At 52.6% G+C, this 21,564-nt stretch overlaps 1 pseudogene; it reads right to left on the reverse strand.

The window, feature by feature from the left end:
- Positions 1-140: 140 nt before the first annotated feature.
- Positions 141-12,360, reverse strand: LOC121082069 (annotated as a pseudogene).
- Positions 12,361-21,564: the final 9,204 nt, after the last annotated feature.

Here is a 21,564-nt window from a genome sequence, read left to right on the forward strand (position 1 = left end):
GGGCACAGGCTGGCACCACAGGGGTCCCAAGGGTGCCACATGGTCACAAGGTGGCCCAGGAGTGACTGGGGGATGCCTGGGGAGCCAGGGGTGCAGGGTGACACGGGAGGTGAGTGGGGTATCCCCATGTCCCTGGGCACCTGAAGGCTGTGACAGGTGAGGCGCCGGGCGTCATCGGAGTGGGAGGCGACGGGCACCACGAAGGGGGCTGTCGGGGATGTGCTCCTCGTTGAACTTGATGGAGACCTCGTAGTCTACCTAGGGACACATGGGCAGCCTCACACAGGGACACCGCACACAGGGACACCCTCGCCTGGGGATACCTTTGCATAGGCACATCCATACGCAGGGACACCCGCACAGGGACACCCTTGCACATGGGTCCCACCTTGCACGAGGGGTCCTGCTCCCCCAGCACGGTGCACAGCCCTGGGCAGGGAGTGTGGCGTGTTCCCCGGGGGGGTTGGGTGTTTTGTGGAGTGGTGGGGGCAACCCCCAGACCCACTCGGGCTCTTGGACCGAGGTAGAGAGACGCCGCAGGATCCGTCCTTGCGGTCCTCAAAGGCGATCTCGGGCCTTGCTGGGCCCCTCCACGGCAATGGAGAGGCCCCCGGCCCCCGCCTCCCGCGTCAGATGCTGAACTCAGCTGGGGAGGACACGGACCCCATGGGTGCCCCTGTCTTCCTCTGGCACCCCATGGCCAGCACCCCCTCCCACCTGCCATGCCCTCATGGCCCCTGCACCCACATCCCCCCAAATGCACCCATACCCCCCCAAGTGCACCCCTAACCCCCCACCCATAGCACCCACCACCCACTGCACCCTCCCATAGCACCTGCATCCTCCCAGCTACACCCTCACCCCCCCAGACCCATAACCCCCCATTGCACCCACACCCCCCAGACTGCACCCCATACCCCTGCCAAGTGCATCCACCCCACCCTCTCACTGTATACACCCCCATCCCCCCCAGCTGCGCCCTGGGTACCCCCACTGCCCTCTCGTACCTGGCACGCCAGCCACGCCGCGCTGGAGGCCAGTGCCCCCCCCGCCCGCACCTTGTGGGCACCCCCCTCGCCCCAGGGGGCCCAACGGTGAACTGGAAGGGGCTGCCGGGCACGTGGCTGCCCACGGTACTTGACGCTGACGGTGTGGGGACCCATCTCCTGGGGCACGAAAGCGGACGCTGTACACCCCTGCGCCTCCTGCCAGCACCTCCGCCTCAAACCGCTGCCCCGATGGCTCAGCACCTGCGCTGCCAGCTCCTGTGGAGACGTCTCACCTGTGGGGACACCAGGACACCCCATCACCCCCGTGAGCCTCAGCACCATGTAGCCAGGGCACCCTGGCACCATGGCATCTTAGGCATCCTACCACCCTGGCACCATGGCACCCCAGCAGCTGCTCCAGCAGCCCAGTAGCTGTGTAGCCATGGCACCATGGCATGCCATTACCCTGCCACTGTGGCACCCTGGCACCATGGCACCCCCATCTCCCTACCACCCCAGCACCATGTAGCCACGGCACGCTGGCACCCCATCTCTCCACCACCATGGCACTAGGACATCATGGCAATTTATCACCCCATCACCTGGCACTAGGGGCATCCCAGCACCAGGGCAACCCTTGCACCCCATCACCCTAGCACCATGGCACATCAGCACCCTGGCAAACCTCATCACCCCAACCACCCCAGCACCCACTGGGGAGCCCCCTGCCACCCCAACACCCGCCATGGCCTGCATGCGCACCCTTGCTGGGTGCAATCCTCCCCGGGGAGTGTGCACCCTCATGCAAAGGACACACAGGGCCTTGTAAAGCATGTGCACCCATCTGCACACTTGCATGTGCACACACACCTGTGAGTTTGCGTGCTTGTGCTAAGGGCATGCCCACCCCTGTAAGTGTGCACCCTCAGGCAAAGGACATGTGTGCACATGCATGCACACGCTTGTAAGCACAAGCATGCACACCTCCATGAGTTGCTCACCCACCTGTGCACATTTTTGCAGCATGTGCACACATGCACATGCTTGCAAACATGTGCATGCCTGCCACAGATCTGTGAGTTTGACACACTTGTGGTAAGGGCATGCACACACCTGTGAGCACAATGCTGCCCGCTTGTGCACCCTCGTGTAAAGGATGTGTGTGCACTTGGAAGCACGTGCACGCATCTGCATGCTTGCCATCACACAGACACATGCATGCGTGCCTGTGAGTTTGCACAATTACACTAAGGGCATGCACACTCCCGTGAGTGTGTATACTCGCTTGTGTCTTGTGCAAAGGGCTCCACTCCGTGAAGGGCCAGCATTGCCCACACAACCTCCATGCATGTCCCTATGTGAGGGGCACAGACCCTCTCTTGTGAGCACAGCAGCTGGTGCCTGGTCACCGCGCATGTGCAAGGCAGCCTTGTGCGTGTGAGTATGTCCCCAGAGCTCCTGGGACACAGGCATGTGTCGTGGCCTCATGCCAGGGGCACAGGCAACCTGGTGTGGGAGGGGGCCATGCTGGCCCCTGGTGTGAGCACACAGCCCCTGTGCAAGGTCACACAGCTCCCGTGAGATACACAGCCCCTGTGCAAGCACACAGCCTCTCCAGTGAGTGCCAGCCTCGTGCAAGAACACTCCCATGTGCAAGTGTGTCCAGCCCTTGTGCAAGTGTGCTGCCCTGCAAGCACACAGTACCTGTGCAAGCACACTCGCATGCCCCAGTGCACCAAGCCACCGTGCAAGCACAGCTGTAGTGCAAACCACATCCCGCTGCACGTGCACAGTGCCCCTGCAAGCACACTCCCCTGTGCCAGTGCCCCCAGCCCTCGTGCCAGCACAGCACCCCTGCAAGACCACTCCCTTGCCCCAGCACACCCAGCCCTCGTGCAAGCACACTGCCCTGCATGCACAGCACCCACACAAAGACACTCTGATGCACCAGTGCACCAAGCCCTTGTGCAAGCACACTCCCCGTGCAAGCACACTCCCATGTCCAACTGCACCCACCCTGGTGCAAGCCCACTCCCCTGCATGCACAGCCCCCATGCAAGCACAAAACCTTGTGTGTGCACAGCACCTGTGCAAGCCTGCTCCCTTGCCCCAGTGCACCCAGCCCTTGTGCAAACACACTCTCACATCCAGCTGTACCCAACACTTGTGTAAGCCCACTCCTGTGCAAGCCCAGCTGTGGTGCCAGCACGGTCCCCTGCATGTGCACCGTGCATGTGCAAGCACGGTCCCCTGCAAGCACACTCCCTGTGCAAGTGCAGCCAGCCCTCATGCCAGCACAGCATGCATGAAAGCTGCTCCCTTGCACCCAACTGCCCGCCAGCCATGGTGCAAGCACACTGCCCCGCACGCACAGCCCCTGTGCAAGCACAACTCCCACCCCACGCAGGTCCCCGCTGGCCAGCACCCACCCTCCTGGCCACGGGCGATGGAGCCGAAGGAGCCCAGGCCTTCACGGGCCAGGAAGCCCCCGAAGACGTTGGGGAAGGGGTCCCCGCCGACCTGGGTGGACTCCTCCACCCGCACCTCCCGCTTGGTCTCGCCGCCCCGCGTCTTGCTGATCTCAGTGCGCTCGGTGCGCGTGTAGGTGTGGCTGCTCCGCGTGAAGGTGCGTGTCAGGCGCTCCTGCGCTGACACCATCTGGAACCAGTTCCCTGCCGGCCACCGCACCCGATGAGACGGAGACGGCATGGGGAGAGGTGCAGGGGCACACGGATGGGTGCATGGGTGGGGGCACGGAAAGGATGGAGTTGTGGGTGGGACATAGGGATGGGATGGACACATGGAAGGATGCAGGGATCACGTAAGGGTGGTTGCAGGGATGGACAGGCGCAGGGGTGGATGGGCAGATCATCACAGGCACAAGCAGACGTGTGGACAGATGAGCACATGGATGGACACGTGGGTGGACATGGGATGGAGGCACACCCAGAGGGATACATGGATGGACACGTGGGACAGAGGCACAGATGGATGGAAGGACACAGGCAGACACAGACACGGACACATGGACAGAGAGGGAGAAAACGAAGAAGGAGGCGGAAATCAGAGCTGGAGCGGCCAAGATGTTTCCCTGTCCCCATCCCCAAGTCCCGTGGAGGAGGAGGAAGAGGAGGAGGAAGAGGAGGAAGAAAGCCAGCCCCTACCTGGAATCTTGAGGTTGAGGTCACAGGTGCTGCCAATGGTGGCGATGGAGGGGGCCTGCCGCCGGCGTGTGATGCTCTCCTTCATGCGCCCCTCACCTGTTACCTTCACTGTGAAAGGGCTCCCTGCGGGTGACAGCCACCTCAGGGATCTGGTCACCATGAGGGGACCCAGCGGTCTGGGTTCCCATGTGCCACCCTATGTGTCCTCGTCCCCCCCGTCCCCACCTGGGACATGTTTGTCAGCAAACTTGATGTTGATGATGTAGTTGCCAGGCACCAGATGTAGGTGCCATCTTCCACATCCTCACAGTTGATGTCCACCTTGCTAGGACCCTCAATGGACAGGCCCAGCCCACCATAGCCTAGGAAGCCACAGGGACATGCTCAGAGATGTCTCACTGCTGCTGTCCCCATCCTGGCCATGCTCACACCATGGCCACTAGCCCAGCCCATCCTGGCCATGGCTACACCAAGGCCACCACCCCATCCTGGACATGATCATGCCATAGCCATAACCACGGCCACCACCCCATCCTATGCTAGCCACAGCCATGGCATGGCCTTGGCCACCATCTCCTCTGGGCCTTGGCCATGCTACCACCACGACCACCATCCAACCCCAGCCACAGCAATACCATCCCACTCTCACACGGCCACAACTGCACCCCATCCACAACCACAACCTCCATCCCATTCTGGCCATGGCCACCATCCCATCATGGCTATGACCATAGTCACCACCTCCCCACCATGACCACACCATCCCCACCCGTGGTCCCAGGGAGTGTGGTCTCACCAGCGCTGCGTGTGTCCACGATGAACTCAGATACCTCGAATGTGTGACCTTCCACCAGCCCCTTGCCCCACACCTTCACCCGGCTGGCGTCCCCGATCTCCGACTGCCCCACCAGGATCTTGAAGGGACTGTTGGTGACGTGCTGCCCACTCTTCTTCACACTCACCACATGCTCGCCCACCTCCTTGGGTGTGAAGGAGATGCCTGGCAGGAGACACCAATATCAGCCACCTCTACCAGCCCTGGCTACCACCACCAGGCCCTAGCCACCAGCAATGTGCCCTGGCTGCAGCCACCAAGCCATGAGCACCCAATGCCAGGGGATCACCCATCTCTGTGACACCACAGCCCTGTCATCCCCTGTCCCATGTCCCCAACTCCCGCATCACCCTCTCTCTGTGCCTACCACCCTAGATCCCATGTCCCAGCTCTCTTGTGCCCACATCCTCCTGGTCCCACATGTGCATGTCACTGTGTCTCCAGTCCACTGTCCCTGTGTCCCCCACGCACCAATGTGGCGGTTGGGCAACCGCTTGAGTAGGCAGGGCTCCTCATTGCCTGATGGTGCCCGGATGCTGGCCGTCAGCAGGCTAAGGTCTGTCTCTGTGATCTTCAGAGAGACATCCGTCGAGGTGCCCACATTGAGTTGGGATGTCCGCATGGAGTCGTCCCCTATAGAGATGCCATCAGCTGGGGCCAAGGGAATGGCAGCCCAAGGTGGTGGTGGGGATGGACAAGGTCCCAAGGACAGGGGTGGATGGCATTCCCATAGATGTGCGAATAGGGTCCTTCAAGCCCTATGCCTGGGTCCTCAGGACCATGTGATGGGGTCTTGGTGGCCCTGCAGGGTGGTCAAGGCCATGTGAAGGGGTCTTGGAGGCTGGGAATGGATGAGGTCCCCATGGCCACGTGCACATGGTCCCCATGGCTGTGTGAATGGGATCCCCATGGCTGGAGCTGGACAGTGTCCCTGTGGCCATGTGATGGTGTCCTCAAGGCCCCACAAGGTCCCCATAGCCATGTGATGGGGTCCTGGTGGCCAGGGATGGACACGGACACCACGGCTGTGTGATGGGTTCCCAGTGGCCATACAGGTGCCCCCATGGCCATAACTATGCAGGCATCTCCATGGTCATATGGAGGTCCCAATGCCCTTAGTGCTATTCCTAAGACCACAGGGGTCCCATCTCACCAGTGATCTTGGCAGTGAAGGGGCTGCCTGGGATGTGCTTGTCATCGAAGCGGACGATGATGTTGTAGTCCCCAGGGGCGGTAGGCAGGTAGGACACAGTGCATGTCCCGTCTTTGTTATCCTGGCAGGTGATCTCTGCCTTGGAAGGACCTTCCACTGCCAATGAGAGCCCACCTGAGGGGCATGGGTTGGGTGTCAGGAGGCGTGAGGGGGTCCCCAGCTCCTTTCCAAAACCTGATGGTAGCATTGAGGGGTCTCCAAACCCTTCCCAGACCTCCTGGTGCCCCTGTTGGCCACCACTCACCCTCCCCAGCATCCTTGGTGACGATGGTGAAGGTGCAAGGCTTGTTGACCATGCCATGGCTCAGCCCCGGCCCATAGGCGCTCACGTGTCGGGTGTTGATGGCATCAACATAGAACTGGAGGGGACTCCCTGGGGACACATGGGATGACAGTCAGGGAACCCATGGGGACACCCCCATACCGTGGTGGGCTGCTCAACCCATGGGTGCCCAACCAGGGTAAGGTGGCATCAGCCTTGCTCAGCCACCTCCCAGTGCCTCCCAAGGCTCCCCATAGCCCCCAGTGGTCTCACCAGGGATATGGTTGCCATCATAGCGGATGTCCATCTCATGTAGCCCCTTCTCGGTGGGGGCGTAGCGTACTGTCACTGTCCCATCCTTGTTGTCAGTGATGTTGGGTCGTGCTGTCTTCCCAGAGGGCATCCGCACCTCCCCTGAGGCCACTGCGTCAGCCAGGCACCGGGAGGAGGGGTGGTTCATGCCCCACAGCCCACAGCCTGGTCCATGCACCCCCAAAATCCCCCCACAACCCCCTGCCCCCATACCTGTGATCTCACCCTTCTGCACCGTGAAGGGGATGACAAGATTGAAGGGCCGGAGGTTCTCAGTGGTGGTGGGGGGGCTCCTCTGTGGCCTGATGCCGTGGGGCAGAGAGGAGGTGTAAGATCTATGGCACCCCATTATGGGTTCCCAACTCCATGGTGATCATCACGGTCTCCAAACCCCATGGTCTACACGCCGACCCCTATTCAGTTCCGTGGTGCCCACCACAGCCTCCCAACCCCATGGTGCTGACCACAAGCTCCATCCCACCCCATCACAGACTCTCAACAACACCCACCAGGACATGGAAGGGGCTGTTGGGGACGTGCTCCCCTCCAAAGCGGATGGTGATGACATATTTCCCAGGTTTAGGGGCAGTATAGTAGATATCAAAGGTGCCGTCATGGTTCTCCACCACATCCACGTCCAGCTCAGCCCCATCTGGGGTGGACACCTTGCAGGTCACCTTCCCCTGTCCGGCCGCCTTGGCGTCTACTGTGATCACCGTCTCTTCCCCGATCTGGATGGTGGGACCCAAACAGGCACCTGCAGGAGGGTTTGGTGGGAGGTCAAGGTCATTGGGACCCCCATGCCAGCCCCCCAACTCCCCCCAGCCCCCCAGCGCCACTTACCCAGTCCATGGCCCCCAATGGATACTGCAAAGAGAGACCAGGGAAAAGCAAATAAGAAGGAGTGAGGGGGCAGTGTTAGGGGGCCGGGGGGGCTCCGGGGGGGGGCCGGGGGGCCAACACGTCCTGCTCTGCTCTGGGGGCACCCACTCAGCCCCACTGCACCATGGGGCAGGGCTGGGTGGTGGTGGAGGACAGTGGTGGGGTGGGAAGGGGCGGGGAGTACTGGGGGGCAGCAGTGGGGTGGGAGGGGTGTGGTGGAGGGCAGCAGTGGGGCAGACAGGGGTGCTGGGAGGGGCAGCAGCTATGGGCGGGGGGTGGGGGCAGCCATGGGGTGGCATGGGGGCAAGGCAGGGTGCCTGGGGTGGGGTGAGGTGCTGTGGGGCAACGGGGATGCCATGGGGCAGCACAGGGATGCCATGGGGAAGCTTGGGGGATGCCATGGGGGTGCCACAGAACAGTGGGGATGCCATAGGGCAGCGTCGGTAGTCTGGGGGGCAGCGTCGGTAGTCTGGGGGGCAGCGTGGGGCAGCATGGGGATGCTGTGGAGCAACACTGGGTAGCATGGAGGTGCTGTGGGGCTGCGTAGGCAATCTGTGGGGCAGCACAGGGATGCTGTGGACCGGCATGGGGAAGCCATAGGGTAGCAGGGAGATGCCGCAGGGCAGCGAGGGATGCCATGGGGCAGGGCCCACCTGTGACAAGGCACTTGCTGGCGTCGCCGGTGGGCACGGCGTGGATGCGGAAGGGGGAGCAGGGGATCTCGTCCCCCCCATACTTGATGGTGATGGTGTAGCGGGCCCGGCAGGTCGGGGACGTAGGAGACCGTGTAGGTGCCGTCCCCGTTGTCCCGGATCGCCGCCTTCTTGGGCTGCCCCTCGGGGTCCTGCGGGCACCACCTGGCTCAGCACCCCATGGCATGGTGCCAGGGCACCATATAGGGCTCAGCACCCCATTGAATGGGTGTAAGAGCACCATATGGGGCTCAGAACCCCATAGCATGGGTGCCAGGGCATTGTGTGGGTCTCAGCACCCCATGGTATGGGTGCCAAGATGGCACCCATGCACCATGTGGGCCTCGGCACCCCATAGCATGCATGTCAAAGGCTCACCACCCCATGGCATGGGTGTCAGGGCACTGGGGCTCAGCACCCCACTAAATGGGTGGAAGACCACCATATGAGTTTCAGCACCCAATGTCATGGGTGCCAGGGCACCATATGGGGCTCGGTACCCAATGGCATGGGTGCCAGGGCAGCACTGATGCACCATGCAGGTTGCAGCGCCCAATGGCATATGTGCCAGGGCATCATATGGGTCTCAGCACCCTATGGCATGCGTGCTAGGGCACCCCACAAACACCACAAGGACCCCAGTGCCTCACGGCACAGGCACAAGAGAACCACATGGGTGCTCAGCCTCCCATCCCACATGTGCCAGCACTCCATCACCTCCTGGGGATCAGCCCCCCCACCACAGCATGGCCCCTGGGTACTCACCAGGATCTGGACAGTGAGCAGCCCCTCACCGGCATCACGGGCATCGATGGTGAACTCAACGGGCAGGCTGGCGGGGATGCCGCTGGCGCTCAGCCCTGGCCCACTGGCGCGCACCTTGCTGGCATCATGAGCGGGCAGCACCTTGATCTTGAAGGGGCTGTGGGTGGGCGTGGGTTGGTCAGCAGGGTGCTGGGACCCCCCCGCTGCGGTGGGGGTGTCCTCCCCAGTCACCCAAGGGTGGTGGTCCTCACCTGCGTGGCACCTCCTGGTCGGCATACTTGACGGCCACAGTGTAGGGCCCATCAGTGGCTGGGGTGTAGTTGACCTTGTGGGTGCCATCACCATTGTCACGTACGTCCACGGGCTCTGCCAGACCTGTGGGCCGGTGCCATCAGCAGGGCAGGGTGCTCCGTGGGGTATAGCGTCCCACGGGACGAGGCATCCTTGGGCAGGGTGCCCCATGGTGTAGAGCATCCCATGGAGTACAGCATCATGTAGGGCAGGATACCCTATGGAGCAGTGCCTGCCGTAGGGCCAGACATCCCATGGGACAGGGTATCTATGGGGCAGAGCACTCCACAGAGAACAGGCCACAGAGCAGAACAGAGTAGCCATAGGGCACAGCACTCTACAGAGAAGGACATGCCGTGGGGCAGGACTTCTATGGGGTTGCATGCCCTATGGAGCAGGACACCCTATGGAGCCTCAGACCTATGGGGTTGGACACACTAGGGAGGCAGGGCATCTCTAGGCAGCATGTCCCTGGGGGTAGGACACCCTATGGAGAAGGATATCCATGAGGTTGGACACCCTTCGGGGAAGGGTATCCATGGGACCGGGCTCCCCCTCCATCCATGCCCCCCACCACCTCCCCGCCGTGTGTCCCCACATACCAGAGGGTCCCAGCAGTGTGACCTCAAGAGGTGCCAGCCCTGCTGCGCTGCAGTCCACAGTGAAGGTCTGGGGCACCCGGGCCCTGACACTTGGGCCTAGCCCTGGTCCTGAACATTTCACCTTGCTGGGGTCCACCACGTCCTTCACCGGCACCCGGAAGGGGCTCCCTGTGGCAGTGGGCAGGGATCAGTGCACGCAGGAGGGTGGTGTGGGGACAGGGTCAAGGTGAGCATGGGGCCAACATAGGCACAGCATGAGCACAGCAAGGGGCCAGCATGGCCATGGGGTCAGCACAGGGTCAACATGTCCGTGAGGTCAACACAGGCATGGGCACAGCAGGTCTGTGGGGTTAATGTGTCCATGGGGTCAACACGGGCACAGGGACAGTGTGTCCACGGGGCCAACATGAGCATGGGGACACCAAAGCTATGGCTGTGGGGATAGCACAGGCATGGGGTCAGTGTGGGCATAGGGTCTGCATGTTCATGGGGACAGCAGGGGGTGGACATGGGGCCAGCGTGGCCATGGGGTCACCACTGGGTTGGACATGGGGTCCACACAAGCACACCTACCTGCCAGCACCCAGGAAACCATCTCCAACCCACAGCCACCCTGGTGGCTCCCACAGCCCCCCCCAGCTTCCCCTGGCCCCCCCCGGCCCCACCACGCACCAGGGATGGGATGGCCACCGAAGGTGATGTTGACATCGTAGTCCCCAGGTGTGAAGGGGATGTACTCCACTGTGCAGCTCCCATCCTTGTTGTCCTTGCAGGACATCTTGGCCTCGGAGGGACCCTCGATGGCCAGGCCTAGCCCCCCGGTGCCTGCACCCCTGGGGATGTGACACCACTCAGGGACGCTGCCAGGGGTGGCCTGGCTTTTGGTGTAGGGGTGACATGTCCATGGTGGGTGCTGGGGGGGGCCACATCCATGGTAGTGAGATAGAGGTACCACCTCCATGGCAAACAGCCAGAGGTCCCATGTCCATAGTAGTGGGATGGAGGTGGCATGTGTGTGCTGAGGGGAGTAAGGTGGCACATCGACGGCAGGGGGTGGAGATGCCATGTTGGTGGCAAGAGATGGAGGTGCCACATCCATGGCAAGGGGACAGAGATGTCACATCGGTAGCAGGTGGAGAGAGGTTGGAAGTGGCACATCCATGGCAGGGGATGGAGATGGGGGGTTGGTGGCATGGGATGGAAGTGGCATGTCAAATGGCAAGAGATGGATGTGGAGGGTTGCTGGCAGGGGTTGGAGGTGCCAATCCAGTACAAGAGGATGAAAGTGGCACATTTGTGGCATGGTATGGAGATGTCAAATCCAATGCAAGAGGATGGAGGTGGCACATCCACAGCATGAGACAGAGACGCCAGGTTGGTGACATGGGATGGAGGTGGCAGATCCATGGGAGGGGCTGGAGGTGGTGGGTTGGTGACAGGGGTGCGAGGTGGCTGGAGGGGGGTTCCAGTGCCCACCTGGTCTCCACAGTGAAGCGGTTTGCCTTGCCAACAAGGCCACCCTCCAGGCCAGGCCCATGTGCCCGCACACGGCTGGGATCGCAGCCCTCTGCCACCCCCACACGGAAGGGGCTCTTGGGGACCGCCACATCATTGTATGTCACCTCCACCCGGTGCATGCCTGGGGATACAAGGACAGGCTGTCACTCCCCTCCTGCCATGGAGGGGAGGGGGGTCTCAGGGGTCCCTGGTTGGAGTTTGGAGGGAGGTTGGGAGTCCCTGGTTGGGGTTTGAGCTGGGACTGGGGGGTCTCTGGTTGGGGTTTGGGGTTCCCTGGTTGAGGTTGTGGGGGCCTCTGGCTGGGGTCTAAGGAGGGTCTCAGGATTTGGGGGTCTATGGGGGTGTCAGGGGGTTGGGGGGTCCCTGGTTGGGGTTTGGGGGGCCTCAAGGTGTTTTGGGGGTCCCTGCCTGGGGGAATTGGGGGGTCCCTGCTTATGGGGGAACAGGGGGACATCTCCGGCCAGGGGGGGAACAGGGGGGGGTCCCCACTTGGATGTGGGTTGGGGGGCGGATGTGGGGCACCTCTCTGGGGATCCCCACCTTGGGGATGGAGGATGTTTGCCCAGGACGTGAGGTCCTCTGTGGGTGTTGGGGTCACTGTGGGGGGTGTCAGGGTCCTCTGGGGGTTTTGGAGTCCCCAGGGTGGGTGGGGGTTCCTCACCATCCTCATAAGGAGTGTAGTCCACACGGTAGGTGCCATCGCCGTGGTCAGTGATGTAGGTATCGGTCTTGGCACCCGAGGGGTTGACCACCCAGGCCTTGACATAGGGCCCCCCAGTCTTGGTCAGTGCCCGGGCATCCACTGTGAAGTCAGTGCCCACCTCACGCAGCACCCCTGCAGCACAGCACCCTCAGCACCTGCTCAGCACCTGTGGTGAGGTGCCTCCCCAACCCCCGAGAATGAGTCTCCAGCCCCTCTCCTTGCATCCCACAGCTACAGGGCAGGGGGTACCCATGAGGAGCCCCCTATAAGAGGCAGTGCCCGTGGGGATAACCTGTGGACCCCTGTGTAAGAAGGAGGGCAAGGGTGGCCATGGGCAGGAGATGCCCATTCAAGGGCACGGTTTCCATGGGGAGAACATATCCATGGGAGTGTCTGTGGGAAGAAGGTGCCCATGGGGAGGACATGCTGGTGCCCATGCAAGGGGGAGGTACCCATGGGGAGAAGGTGCCCATGAGGAAGACAGGTCCATGAGGGTGCCCATGTGTTGGAGATGTTGGTGCCCATGGGGAGGAGGTGTCCATAGGGTGCCCAGGAGTCCTCCCCATGAGAGAGGGTGTCTATGGGGAGAAGGTGTCCCCAGGGGGACATGGGGAGGAGGTGCCCATGAGGAAAAGATGCCCACAGGGATGGGATGTCCATGAGGGTACCCAGGATGTCCATGAGAGGGGGTGTCTATGGGATGGCCATGGGGAGGAGATGTTGGTGCCCATAAGGATACCCATGCAAAGGAAAGCTGTCCATGGGGAAGAGGTGTCCATGGGAGTGCCCAGGAGTCTTCCCCATAGGAGGGGTTTCTATGAGGAGGAGGTGTCTATGGGGATGGGAGATATCCATGGAGATGACATCCCACAGGGATGAGGGTCCCATGGGAAGGATACACCAGTGCCCATGAGGTTCACTGGGAGGAGGTGCCCATGGGGAGACAGTGCCCATAGCTATGTCCATGGGGAAGAGGTGCCCACAGGGATGGGATCTCCATGGGAAAGAGGTGCCCATGAGGAAAAGATGCCCACAGGGATGGGATGTCCATGAAGAGGAAATCTGATCTTCTCTAGCTCAATTCTGATTCTGACTGCCAACATTTATGTAGATTGTCATTAGGATGTCTAGATGTTTCCAAACTAAAATGAACACATATATCATATGACCACAAAATGAAATAAGTACATTTATAGTATGACCAGGAGAGACTTGCAAGATTCAGAGGACATTTGTGGAAAGAGGGATAGACAGTATGCCCCCACATTTTTTTCAAATTTGATCACATTATTAGTAAACCAAATACAAACTAAGATGAATGACTACTACCAAAATAAATTGTTGTAAACACAAGTTCCTGGCTGGAAAAGCATGGTGGCATTTCACACCAGTGAAGAACTCTCTTCAGACAGTCTTTTACAAGCACAGTGACTGTAAAATATATGCTTGAACATGGGGGAATTATTAGAGAGCTGGAGTGGAGGGGAATGATTCAGAGGAATGCAACACTGCCTCTGTGAAGAAAGGCTGAAAGAGTTAGAGTTGGTCAGCCTGGAGAAGAAAAGGCTCTGAAGACACCTTATTGTGGCCTTTTCATAGTTAAAAGGGGATTCTAAGAAAGACAAAGACTTTTTACCATTGCTCATAGTGACAGGACAAGGGGAAATGGTTTTAAACTGAAAAAAACAGGTTTAGATCGGACATAATGAAGAATTTTTTTACTATGAGGGAGGTGAGACACTGGAACAGGTTGCGCAGAGAAGTTGTGGATGCATCTCTGAAAATGTTCAGGGTTGGATGGGGCTCTCCATGACCTGATCTAATGCAAGATGTTCCTGCCTATGGAAAAGGGTTAGGGCTAGATGTTCTTTAAGATCCCTTCCAACCCGAATCATTATATGATTCTATGACAAACCCTATTTTTATTTTATTATTATTATTATTTCTTCCAACTAGGGCCCATTGTTAGATCTGACTTAAACTCAAAACAGACTTAAGTGTATACAGCACCTATGTATATATCTTCAAATCTTTGTGTGCTCTTGTGACTTCTTAAAACAGAGTTTTCCTGCTAACTCTTACCTCTTTTAGCTTTATCTACTTAATATTCTTATGCCTTGACATAGCAAGCTACCACTGGAGTGTGTTTCATGACATCTTTTAACCATAGAACTGATTTATTCTGTATTTATTACTTATAATTCATTAGAAAATTTCACATTATATTTAGCAAATGTCATGGAGACATTCTCATAATCATTTACCGGTCAATAGAAACAACTGAGCCTCAGAATTAGTTCCTACAATTCGGGTAGCCAGTAAAATGAAAGAGTCAGTTCGAACTACAAGGATCATACCTCTAATGTTACAGAACATTTATGAATGGAAGGACAGTATGCTCAGGTAAAATCTTTATTAAACCTTTTGGTGTTTGGAAAAACAAGAGTATGTGAAGAAAGTATTTAGACTGGGGAGTGTATCTACATGAATGGGTTTTTTAAATTGCTCAATACATGCAAACTTGAGTTACTTGATTAACTGATAAAAGTTGTATACAAGATAGTAAGAACAAACATTTAACAGGACTGAAACAGAACAAGGTCTTAAAATAAAAAGATTAGTCAGGATGAGTTTGGTACAATGCTCTGGGTGATGCTCTGTGTTGAGAAAGGAATGTACTCAGAATAATTAGAAAAGATAAAGTGGGCACCTGAAGGAGAAAAGGAGACCATCAAGTCAGGAAATCATTGAACAAAGAAAATTGAAAGGTCTACTACACCTAGATCTCACCTATTATGAATGGAATGATTAGGTGTCAAAATCAAATGAGTATGTATGTAAAGATGTGTAACTTCTCACGAAAACTGTATAAAATACCTAACATTTCACTGAAAACTTTGAAGCTACTTTGTCCGGTGCGAATCAGCTAGCTCCCTAGCGTTGCACGAAATAAATACCTTTGCTGCTTAAAGACAAAATTCGTCTCTGAGCAGTTAACTCTGTGCCGTTTTGGCATCAGGACTGAAGTTGAACAGCTAAGCTTTTTAATTTTGGCTTTTAGTCTCTACGTTTTGGGGTCAATATTTGTAATAGAGGAACACAGGCTGACAATGCATCACTTCCAAAGACTTCTGACAATTCATTAAATACTGTTTCATTGATATTCTGCACAGTAAAACTGCCAATAGATAAATGAGGAAAACCCACAGAAATAGAAAGAGAGAAGATAAAAGACAGCAATGAACAATTAACATTTCTTAAGTCTGTGCTGCAGATTCTGGCTTGATCGCTGATGGTTTCCTTTACTCAGCCCACCCTAGGGCAACTGGAATTTATACTTGCTTTGTAATAAGCAGTCCTGTGCTTTTTTCTGTACCTGATACAGAAATGTTGAATTAGGTATTTCCTGTTTAGCCAGAAGTAGGATTTTGAGGAGTAAATGCCACAGTAAAAGCAGAGAACGGAGGAAGGACACGGCAAAAAAGGGCTGCACTAGTATGTAGTGCTAGTATTTCAATACTATATAATAATTGATTTGATAACACTTTAGATATGCAAGTATCCTAAGATGCCTTAAAACAAAATCTAGAAAATCAGCCACAGAAATACAACTTAGCTTCAAGGTAAATTAAAGGGAAACATTCAGACCAAATTATTCCTATAAAAAAGTGAGTTTGAAGACTTCTGAAGAAAATGGAAACAGCTTCCAGAAATGAAAGAAGACCTTAAAAAGGACTTTTGAGAGGCGCTATTGTCAAGACATAGCTGTATGTAACATACGTAGCAGAAAATGTTGGCCTAAGAAGGATAATGCATGCTAACCCCCTAAAGGCACTGTATAAAATCATAGAATCAGCCTGCAAAATAGCTTGGAGACAAGAATGCAATATGGTAAACCTCTGATTAGTCAACCATTGTTTACCAACAGTCTCTGTTTTCCAAAATCAAAGCATTATGTCTTAGCCTGCACTGTGTATGGTTTTGTTTTCTTCTTTTCTCTCAACTCTGTCTCCTATAGATACTAACAGTTAAAATATTTCTGGGGTATTTAATCTTAGTGTTGCAAAGACACAACCAGTCAATGCTTAACTCTCTTGCTCTAAATGCTATTATCTCATCTAACAGGTGGATGAGTGACTTGCCAGGACAATAATCACGTTTAAGTAGTAAAAGAAAAAAAAATATGAAATAGGAATAATAATTCCAATGGATGGATGGACAGATGAACAGATGGATATTAAAGTTGAAAGAATATTCTTAACTAAAAAAGAAGGAATTTAACTGGATTACTCTTTTTAAATAAAAACTGCCACAACCTAATTTGTTCTATTCCCTTTTATGTTTGAACAGCAATGTTTTCAGCCAAAATATAGAGTTTCATTGCTTGAAGCAGTAAGTATTAGTCATATACAAACTGACAAGTAGTCTCTGTCTGCTGTTCATGGTCATATTATATTATTCTGAAAGGAAAAGAAATTAAAGATTTGGCAAAATATTCCCCATTGTTATCAACATAGTCAGTTCTATGCAACTATACGTGAACCACGTTATTTTATAAACATTGTAACAAAAGGAAAACAGCATCACAGCATGGCCTTATGAAGGTATGTCTCAAGTTTACAAAATTAATTATAAATTATAAAAGTAATTAATCAACCATGCTTTCTTTGAAATCACTCTGTAAAATAATTTATTAGCCTTTATGTAATAGTCACAGATGCTAAACTCAGCTGTCACAGATGTTTCCACCACCTAGTCTGATAACTGTTTTTTTTCACATGACCTTCTTTTGCCAAAGAATCAAAGCATGCTAATTAGACCTACAAAAGGGAAATAAATCCTCACTTTAAAAGCTCATTTCTTTCTGTCTGCAAACTTAACATAGCCTATGTGTGTGTATTCTTGGTAACTATGTTGCATACACCTCATGACTTTCATGAAAATTATTGTTCAACCATCAGCAAAAACATGTAGGTGTTTTGTTGTGTTTTGTTTTGTGTTTTGTTTGTTTTGTTTTGTTTTAAGACTATGCTGCCTGCATGTTATTTCTCTCACGATTCAGTATCTCACTTTTTGAAATTGATGTATTTCTCCTTTTACACTAAAATCTCTGCAACAGCTGATATTAATGAATTTGCAATAAAGTAGCTTGAAATGACACCTTAATAGGTTATAATCGGCATGTACAAATGTCTTGTGCAGGAGTGGCAAATTCTACAAGACGGTGATATTGATCATTAGCACAATGATCCATGTCACAAGCACCTCAGTTTATCATAATCTCATTTCCTTAATGATATATGTAAGCATTTTCATCTAGGAGATACTCCAATAAATCAGTATGATACTGCATCTGAATCCTATCAGAAAGAACATGAAAAGGTAAAATATTTTCAGCAAACTTCATGAGAATAGCAGAAAAGTGTGTCATGATCTTGGTAACGTCGTAACTAAGGAAACATCTAGGTTACCTACACTAACTGAGGACTTCAGGAAATTTCCCTGCTAGTGCAACTGAAAGTTTCTGTTTTTTTTCATCTTGTTTACTTTTTTACTCTTCAGAAAACTTGTTGTATAAATAGGTGTAATTAACTAACAACAGAGCTTTCTGTAAATAAGTTTTTTTTTCTGCTAAAAATTGCTGCTCAGGCAGTCCTTTTGTATACTTGTTTCAAGTATTCTGTGGAAAAAAGAAAAAAAAAAAAGCTAGGTGCAGACAAGCTATTGCTAAGCATCAAGAGTGGTGAAAAGTAACCGCTGCAGAAGGGAAAACCCTGCTTTGAGTCATTACACGCTGTCACTGTAATTTGAGGTTAAAAGTTGGTATGTGGTCAGATGTCGAGAAAACAAGGGGCAGTCAGACTGACAACATGGAGATGTCTACACAGAGGTGAAGGACTGATCAAAGTGAAGGTTTTTCACCAGTGATGCTCTGACAGGCCTCCATGATCCAAGAGATGTGAAACATTAGCCCTACCAACAGGAATACTCAGGCTGAAGGAAGAAAAGATAGGTAAAACATGGTATGAGCGGGTGAAAACTACTGTGAGCATGATAGACATGTCTGAGGTTAAAATGACACAAAGATAAGGTCAAAGATAATTCTTTTCCTGTCAGAAAATGATGATTCTTCAAAAATACTCACTTTCACATAGGTACACAGATTTTGAGATTGTATCTTTCAGAAAGTAAAACTGATTAAAAGTATGATTAAAGAGAAAAAAACCTTGCTTCAGTCTTTTGGGGGAATGTTATCTTTAGATTCTTCCTTTTCACACCTTTTTTTTCCCATTGATTACACTAAAATAATGCAGTATAATCTATATTATTTTTTTCTTTGTATTGTATACCATATAACAACAAAAAAAAGATGGACCTCAAACAATATTCCTGTCCCTCTTCACCAACTACATACATTTATTTATTTTTTTTTTAATCGTGTGTTATTTACACAAGAAAACAACCAAACCAAACACCCACCTTTCCCAGGCAGTCATAAATCATCTGGGCAGTGCTAGTTTATGTATCAACAGTTTTTATGAGACTCAAGAAAATAATCTATGTATTTCTTTTGCTTGAACAAGTATTAAAGCTTGGATTCAGAATTAAAATCAGAGCATATGTATAAGTCTGCCATTAATATAAAATGACACTTCCCAAACTGTAGGTGAAATTTTGGCTTCAATTGTTGACCAGTCAAGACCAAAATTTTATTTGAGGATCCCCTATCTTAGGATGGATATCTCAACAGTGGACAGAAATACTGCTAAACAATTTCATGCAATACAGCTCATGAACCAGTTAAAAATAACATGCTTAGTTGCATTAAGCATGGTAAATTGTGAAGAGCTGAATGTCTGTTCATTGAATTTTTCCCAATGGCAGGATCAATAAGCTCTTCATATGGACTCTCAATTGTATCATAAACAAGAAAAATCTTTGTGAAGCAGATTTTAGAAAGAAGATAGTTTTTGCAATCTTGCACAGTTGAGGAAACAGTTTTTTAGTTTTCTGCATTACTCTAACTTCTCTCCTTCAGGCAGGCTTTGCATTTAGGCTGGAAAAATGCATGAGGACCAACTATTTAATGCTTAGAAACAGAAATTTTAATAATAGAGCTCAAGCAATACATTTTTCCCTTGCTATTGACCTATGTGCAATTGGATATTCAGACTTAGACAGTACTCATGGATTATTTTCACCCAAAGTTCTTTATATTATTTTGGTGCTTTGCTAGAAGCTCTTGTAAAAATAAAAAGTGTGAACTTTTGTGTGTAACAGTTTGTCAGACACTTATTAACCTGAAGGGAGAATTATTTCTCAAAATATATGAAAAATAAAGTGTAGTTCAAGTACACACTTTAAGTGCCTGGGAAAGACTTGGCATACCATTAAAGTAGCGCTTACATTATAAAATGAAAATATAAATAAGAGACCTCTATTTTTAATTGAGCATAATTTTAAGATTTGTCTTTTTCTTTTTCTCTGTGTAGGCAATATTTAGCTGACTTGACTGAAGTTCAATTCAATTGATTAAAGGTCAATTCAGCATGCCTTTTTTTCTAAGCACATGAAAAACAGTAGGTAATATTTGGTAACATTGTTTTTGAACTTCCCAGACATTTCATCTATATTTTTTAAATGCCTTAGATACATTGCTTCTATCAAAAGCTAAATTTTACTTTCTTGAGGCAGATCTTGCTCACATCATTCTTGCTGCTCAGCACAAATGTTTAATATAAACTTATAGAAAGTCTGTTGGAAATGGAATACAAATAAAATGTACACAGAACAAAAATAGGAATGACCAAGTTACTACAATGAAAAGAAGAGGAAAAATGTCCAGTTTAAAGCTGTTCTAGATCTTGGGAAATATAACAATTTCCTGTTACTCTGCTAACTTTGGGTATACATAAGACAAGTAGGGCTGGAAATGATGGGTTCTAACCACTGAAAAGTTTATCTCCACAGTGCAAGGCAGATCAATGCATTATGTGTCAAGTTTTTCATGGAAAGAAGTGAATGCCTCAGAACTGAAGCTAAAAAAGCCTGGCTCATGTGTGGGAAGCTAGAGCTGGATATTGGCAAAAGGTAAAACCTGTCATGTTGAGATAGGATTGTATGCTCAAATTCATTCAGGATTCAAAGTCTACAGTATTATTCTACTAGTGTGTACCTACTTTTCTTTCAAAAGTGAAGGGAAGATTGCTGTTTTCTTTAAAATAAGCTTTACTCTAAAAAATTTTCTTGAATATATATGTGTTTAGACCAGTGCTCCACAGCACAGGCAACTGGAGGATTCAGTACTGCACTGCCATCCCCGGTGGCTCTGGGCTGTAGAGGTAGTTCTTGCAGAGAAAAAAAACAAACCCAAACCTTTCAGTTCACATCCTTGAATCCTTCAGGACTGAATAGTTGTATTGATTTATTAACAGCCCATAGTAGTTAGAGAACTACATACTTATGAGAAAAACAAAAATTCAAAATGTAAACCAAAATACTGGACACTTGCAACACTGACACATACCTGCAAATTTCTAAACACCCTTTACTAACTATTCCCAAACAGTTCTCATGCATACACGTGCGCATATACACCCTGCTTTACCCAGGGTGACAGTACCCATCTGTAGAGGGCTGAAGGCACTGGGTTGATCAGAACTGATAACATGGAGCTGTGACCTTGCCTCCAAGTCAGTGGGTTGATTGACATGGATGATGTGCAGCTGTAGCTCGTTCCTACTAAGTAGTTAAATAGCCCTGAGGATGGTGGCAGAGGGGAGTTGGGTAGAGGAGAAGCAGTTGGTAGGAGCTGGGTAGAGGAGGAGCGTTGCCTCCGCCTCGCCTCCTCTGGAGGAAGGTGAAACAGAATCTGGCTGACTGTAAAGCCTTGTTGCAGTCTGATAGCTTGCTTGCGCTGCAACAGGACATGGCCGGGGGGCAGTGGGGCCATGTATGGGGCCATGTCCAGGAGAGCATAAGGGCAGGGACATGAAGGTCCTGGGGGGGCCTGTGAGGTGGTTCCGGTGGCACGTGTGCAGCTGACAGCAGAGGCAGTGGTGCCTCGCCTCGCCTCGCCTCGCCTCGCCTCGCCTCGCCTCGCCTCGCCTCGCCGTCGCCTCGCCTCGCCTCGCCTCGCCTCGCCTCGCCTCGCCTCGCCTCGCCTCGCCTCGCCTCGCCTCGCCTCGCCTCGCCTCGCCTCGCCTCGCCTCGCCTCGCCTCGCCTCGCCTCGCCTCGCCTCGCCTCGCCTCGCCTCGCCTCGCCTCGCCTCGCCTCGCCTCGCCTCGCCTCGCCTCGCCTCGCCTCGCCTCGCCTCGCCTCGCCTCGCCTCGCCT

The sequence above is a fragment of the Falco naumanni genome, unplaced genomic scaffold (assembly GCF_017639655.2).
Source record: "Falco naumanni isolate bFalNau1 unplaced genomic scaffold, bFalNau1.pat scaffold_242_arrow_pat_ctg1, whole genome shotgun sequence".
NCBI lineage: Eukaryota > Metazoa > Chordata > Aves > Falconiformes > Falconidae > Falco > Falco naumanni.